This window comes from Equus caballus, chromosome 21 (assembly GCF_041296265.1).
Source record: "Equus caballus isolate H_3958 breed thoroughbred chromosome 21, TB-T2T, whole genome shotgun sequence".
Taxonomy (NCBI): domain Eukaryota; kingdom Metazoa; phylum Chordata; class Mammalia; order Perissodactyla; family Equidae; genus Equus; species Equus caballus.
In genome coordinates, this window is record NC_091704.1 from 34,099,550 (window position 1) to 34,106,309 (window position 6,760).

Below are 6,760 nucleotides of genomic sequence, written 5' to 3' on the forward strand. Positions count from 1 at the left end.
GAGACATCAATGAGACTTGCCAATAATTTTAGGACATTGACTTGATGTGTTTATTTTCTACCTGAAAGAGTAGATGTCAGTTCCAAGTTTGTTTGTGTGTGTGCACATGTGTCTATGTGTGTGAATGACTTTTAAAAAAGATATAACTCATATCTTGAACGGTTATGAAATACTATACCTATTTTAATATACCCATTCGTTTTGCTGACCAGATGTTTAGTAATGAATGTGATGTGAAATTAGTAGAACTCTTAGAGACAAGGAAGATGATAACCTTGGAAAATAAAAACAAAACATCCGTGTATCTCCCTTCCTTCCTTCCTTTCTTCCATTGTCTTAAATCTTTCTCTGGAGATTTTCCCATTCCGGTGCCTATCCTCTTTTGTATTCTGCCATTTACCTGATTCCTTCATGTAATTCTTGCTGGCTGCTCATTTATCTAGGTAACTCCAGGCATAGAGTTGTTCTTCCTGTTTGTAATCTGCCTCAGTTTATACTGGTATAGACAGTCAAGCCTGACTTTGTCTTTTATATTTACTCACACATCCAGATCCTGTAATAGATTCCATGATTTCGGTCATTTCTCTTCCACTTAAGGCTCACTTCACTTACTGTTTGGCAGAAATTTCTTTGAAATAAAATAAAACTGAATTAAAGATAATAAAAGACATCTAAATGGATCACATGAAGCTACATATGTGATAAAATTGCCTAGAACTAAGTACACATACACATACAAACCACTGCATATTTTTATAAGTGCATATATTTATAAGGTTGATGGATTGCATGAGTGTAACTTTCTTGGTTGTGATAGTGTGCTACTGTTATGCAAGATATTATCATTGGAGGAAACTGGGTAAAGGGTCGACAGAATCTCTGTGTATTATTTCTTACAACTGCATGTGAGTCTACAATTATTTCAAAATAAAAAATTTTAAAAAAGACATAGAAGTAGAAATATAATTGAGTGTTTTGTGTTTCCCTTTGTATATCCTACTGAGTTAATAATCTTGGATAAGATGACAAATAATCATCTAGCACCTTCATTGCCCCTCCGCCCTGTTTTCAAGTACAACAAATTAAATGTTATACGCATTAGGATCCTTCAACTAAATCCACCTATAAATCCTAAATTATTCTTCAGTCATTCAGTCATTCACTCTGTCAGTCACGTACTATGAACCAGGCACCCATGTAGGCACTGAAGTTACAAGCAATGAATTTTTTCCTGGCTTAATGAAGTTTATTTTCCTGAATGAAAAGCATTTGTGGTATGGCAAGATCTGCTGAGTTTGTAGTTTCAATTTGTCACATCTGCAGGCTGCTTCATGGGTAGCTTCTTGTTTTATGTTATGATACATCTAAGTGGACTCCAATTCCTTCAAACAGAATCGTTGTTTTTAGATAAAAAATCTCAAAATTAAAAATAAGCATCAAAACTCACAGGGACGTCAGAAAGTGAAGGAACATGGCGAGCTATCTTGTGATGGAGCTGCAGTATTGGTGAACTAAGAAAAATGTTCCATTTGCAAAGGCCTGTGATAATCCAGGGGACTCACCTCATCAGAGGGACTGCAGATGCTCAGGCCAAGCTGCCTGGACGAACCACGACTGACTAGAGATGGCGTTTCACTACATTTATTAAGAGATTACAGACTATTTCTGGCCTCAAATACACTCATTGTTTCATCCCTGGATATATCCAACTATATTTCAAACTTAAATTGGATCATGGGAGGTAGGTTTAATTCTATTTTTATTTCAGGCGTGTGCATGGGAGAATAAGAAGGAAGAAACATGTCAAAAGAGTTTCTCTCTAATTGAACTCATTTACTTATATTTCTATGTTTATAGCATGTATCACTGAAGGAGAAGCTAAAACTTCGAAAGTTATAGTATGGCTCCAGTTGTGATAATTGCTATCTCTGCCCTTTGGTGTTCAGATTTTCCCAATTCAACATGGCAAATGAGCTGGGATTTGCTTTGCAGGTTTTTTCAGCTTCTGTTCTATGGAACATTTTTTCTGAGATGAGGAAATTGATCTATAGGAATACAATGATAATATTACTAACTTTGCAAACATTGGCCCATCAAAAATGTGGGATTTTATGTGTTTTAATGTGGGCAAGAAATAACATTTGATAGAATCTCTATGTGCCTCATTTATTAGAATTTTGCTCTGATTACTGCTAAGGACTGTAGAGCTGAGATTTGAGATGACTTCTCAACCTTCATATTCTCCTTTTTGTCTCCTTCTGCCACAGAAAGACTCTGTAGACTAGTTGATCATGCTTAACAGACCTCAGGTAAGAGAATCTCTGCTGACTTACGCAGCCACTGCTCTTCGACCTCTTGTCCCTCCACTCCATCACTTCATTCCAATTTACAAACCTTCCTATGGGCGTGCTTCCTTTGTTTTCTATACTGGATTACATGTTCCAGTTAGAGTTTTTATATTTTTTTCACCAATTCCATCGACATCCTTTTCCCTTGTCTTTCAAGGAATCTCTCCCTATAGGCCAGCAACACTACATCAATCCCTCAATCTGGTGAAGAAAAACATAGAAACAATTAAATCAATATCACTAGAAATTCCCAGCTTTCAGTCTCAGCGGTTTCCTCGACATCCAGCTCTTTCATTTTGCCTGTTTACTATTCAAAACTTTGAAATTCTATTCCAATCTTCCTAATGTGATGTGACCAATATTATAGCTCTCAGGACTCTGTTTTTTTTGATGTATGGATATGGGACATCTCCACATTTTGCTAGAATGCATCCTGGAAGCTGCCTTGGAAAGCAAATATGGCAGGAAATAGTTTAGTTTTGTTTTCAAAAAAGCCACTGTCACCTGTGGTTATCCTGTTCTATCACCAAACTCCTGACTGCGTTTACAACTGGGCTTTGAAGAGCCAGCTGCTGAAAGTGATAAATCAACAGCTGAAAATGATGAATGAGAGACTCATTGTAGCTCAAGGTGAAATATGGGTGCTTTTCAACAGGGTTAGATTGGTAACTGGACATCACAAAGAGTGGTGACTGCTGGGAAAATGTCTGAATATATATATTACAGAAGCAATTACATTTACTTATTTGAATTCTATTCGAAGTCCTCTTATTATTATAACAATTTTTTTTAATTTGGGGAGCACTACTAACAATAAATCAGAACCAACATTTATTGAGTGTCAATTATGTGCCAAGCCCAGTGCTAGGCTGGGGAACATTAACTGTGAAATGCCCAGTTGTGATGTCCAAGCACCACTTATGGCAAATTGTGATCTGCTTTTTATATTATTGCACTATCTTTCGATATAACAGGCATTCTGGATTTTAAAACCTTGTTATGATGTTTCTAGTGTGGTTGATGCTTACTCAAATGGAATATTTTTCAGCTTGTCCCTTTCCAAGAGCTACTTACACACCTGTCATTCATGGCTCTTTCCCCTATGATTTTGATTTATTCAGTTTGCCAACGTTCCCTGGTTACCAGTCTATGTAATGGTCTGTTCATTTGTACATAAACATTTATGCAAGATGGAAAATTTGAAGTCATTTAAATTTAGCCCATTATTTTTTTTCCAATGTGAATTGTGTGTCACTACACTACTTCAGTGAAAGGTTATTCATTGGTTTACTCTCTGCTTTTTTATAGCTTCCAGGCATGTTTAATATCTGTGATTAACTGAATTTTTCAGGTTAACATCTGCATTTAATCACAAGTTATTACCCATTTCCTAGACTGGTCAACGTAACATTTCAATCACTCCTTCCTTCTTTCTCCACCCATGTAGTAAAAGATTCAAAGTCAGTTATACTTTCTCTCTTTCACAGCCATCGAGCTGCACTTAGATAATATTTTAGAAAGTTATATTTCTTTTGAAGTGGTCACAGGAAGCATATGCTTAGTGTATATAAACAGAGAGAGAGCTGAGGTACTGATTTGGAAGGCTTGGTTGATTTACAGAGCTCTTGTATCTACACAGAAACATTTGCCTCAGAGAGAAATGAAAGGGTCTTTTGGGCTCCAATAGCCACGTAGCTCCTGTATGGCACGCTGAGATTTAAAGAGCAAGCCTTCTTTCATTTCACATTGCCCTATTTTTTTTGGTATGGCTCAACAAACTTCTGAGAGGTCTCTGTTTTAGCTTAAACGCTCCTTGTCTCACTTCCCAAACTCTTTAATTTTTCAAAGTCATTTGATCATGGAGAATAAAACCTTAAGGATTAGCCATACTTCAGGTAAAGGGAGAAAAGGCCTCCTTCTGGTTTTTTTCTTACTGAGCAGGATCATTCAAATCGATTCTTCCACTTTTCTCTGAGTTCTCCATAAACCTGTCATAAGTGATTCAATTTAAGGAAGAAAAATAATATTAAAGCAGAACAGCCAAACATGTGGTAATGTCTGGCCACTATACTTTTGGCAAAACTGAACCTAATCCAGGAATTTACATCTCTTCCAAAACTGAGTATATTTCGGGGGAAGGGTAAGAAGGAAGTAGGACACGAGCAACCACGCTGGTATTTTAATTGATTGAGAACTAGGGTGTGAGCAATATTCTCCTTTTTTTTTTGGAGCATAGAGGACACTGGACTATGATTAAAAATTATGAACGAAATTTGCAACATTAATACATTTTTTCTAATCAAATACATTTCACCACTAAGTTATTCTGACACATAGGATGATGAGCGTGATCACTATTGTTCTAGAAACTTTTTAGGCATAATTTATATAAAAGAGTGTGTAATGTCTGAAATTAATGTCCCTTATAAATAGCCAAATAAAACTCTCATTATTTTCCTCAACTCACTTAAAAACAACAGAAACCATTGTGTGCCTGCTTTCTGCAAGATCTTAATTGCTTTGAAGTCAGGAGTGACATCTTATTCATCATTTTATCACCAATGTCAAATACATTGGCTGATGATTGGTAGCTTCTCAAAATTCATCCAAAATGAGTAGTGTATGGAGCCTGTTATAAAAAACTACTTCCTTTTTAGGTTTCCAATTGGTATAATCATGTTTACTAGTGCATTTCCACATATAAGTTCAATGTTCGTCACCTTCAATCCTACACAGAAATAAAGAAAAACAAAAAAGGACCTAGGTTGTATTCTCTGTATCACTACTTTTTGTTTTTTCAATGACAGTCTCCGTCTTTCATGACCTAGGTGTCCTTAGCTGGTTCAAGTATCTGCTCTCTGCCTTTCAAGGTTCAAGTGGCTGTGAATGATGTGTGCAAAGGATGTCAACGTTCACCAGGGGTGGAGGCCAGATGTGCCTCAGGGGATCTTGGAGAACAGGTTGGGAGAATTCTTCACTGGGGCCATCCAGAAGTCTTGGAGCACAGGACAGGTGGGGAATGACGGCCTGGGGAATTTACCCTGTGTTTGGCGAAGGAAGGACCGGACATGGCCTGTTGGTCACATGGATGTGAGGCACTAGGGCACAGTTCTCCAGGGGCAGAATCTAACCCCTTCTAGTCCACGTGTCCCCGAAGCAGAGACCTTCTGGGGAAGAAAAGCCAAGGACATCTTTTTTCTGGCTGTGACCAGTTAGTCTCCTGAGACCAATTGCACCACGTTCCTATGCAGAGTTGACTTTCAGGTGCAGTTTCCGTGTCCAGGCAGAAGTGCTCTTTACTCACGCACTCCTTCCCAGTGAGTTCAGATACAGCCTGAGAATCTTTTTCAACCTAGGACTTCAAGCAGCAACTATCAATGAAGTTAGCCTCGGATTTTAGAAATAAAACCAGTCCTGCCCTAATAGCAGTGTGACTTCAGGGGCCACGGGAAACACCTCTTGCTCCTATTTTGATTTCCTCTTGCTCTTTCCCCCCAAAATTCCCCTAGCCCGTCTCCACACTGACATGCTATATTATCTTTGACAGACAACACAACCATCCCTTTAACAACCAGAAAGAATAAAGTGATGCTTACACATCCTCCCAGCTGCCTTCCTATCTGTTCCCTCTTCATGTGTTCTCTACGTCATCCCCTTATGCTCATGCCTCCTCTGGGGCACTTACTTTAAAAGAACTCCTCCCCAAATTGTTGCTTGCAAAATCTGCCCTCCGATCTCTCTGTCTTATTATGGTCTGGTTTAGGCCGGCAGAATCCACATATTGACCACTTATGTTCTTCTTAATCCTCAGCAGTCTGGCTTCCCTCCTTTCTGCTTTCTACTGCTGCTGCTGTCTTCCGTTTATTGAGGGCTAACAGTGGTCCGGGAGTTGTGGTATAATACATGTATATTTCCATTTAATCACTTAGAAAGGAACTCTAGGGGTTAAGTACTAGAAACTTAATATAAGGAGGTTAAGTATCTTGTAGAAGGACACACAGATAGTAAGTGGAATAGGGAGGAATTAACCCTGATCTAATTGTAAAGCCAACGCCCTTAAATGTCTTGAAAGACCACTTTCATGTTGACTTTTCTTTCAGTCTTTATATTCCTCAATCCAATACTGTCTAAAAGAACTTTCTGCAATGATGGATTTATTCTATATTTGCACTATTTTTTATGGAAGCCACTTGCCGCGTGGGGTGTTAGGTACTTGAAATGTGACTAATGCAACTGAGGAACTACATTTTTAATTTAATTTAATTTAAATTTAAATAGGCACATGTAACTAGTGGCTGCCCTATTGGATGGCACAACATCAGTACTTTAGTGTCATTAGATCTTGTCAATGGCTTCTTCATATTTACGCTTTGCTTTTCCTCGGTTTCAATGATCATGATTTCATGATTGTT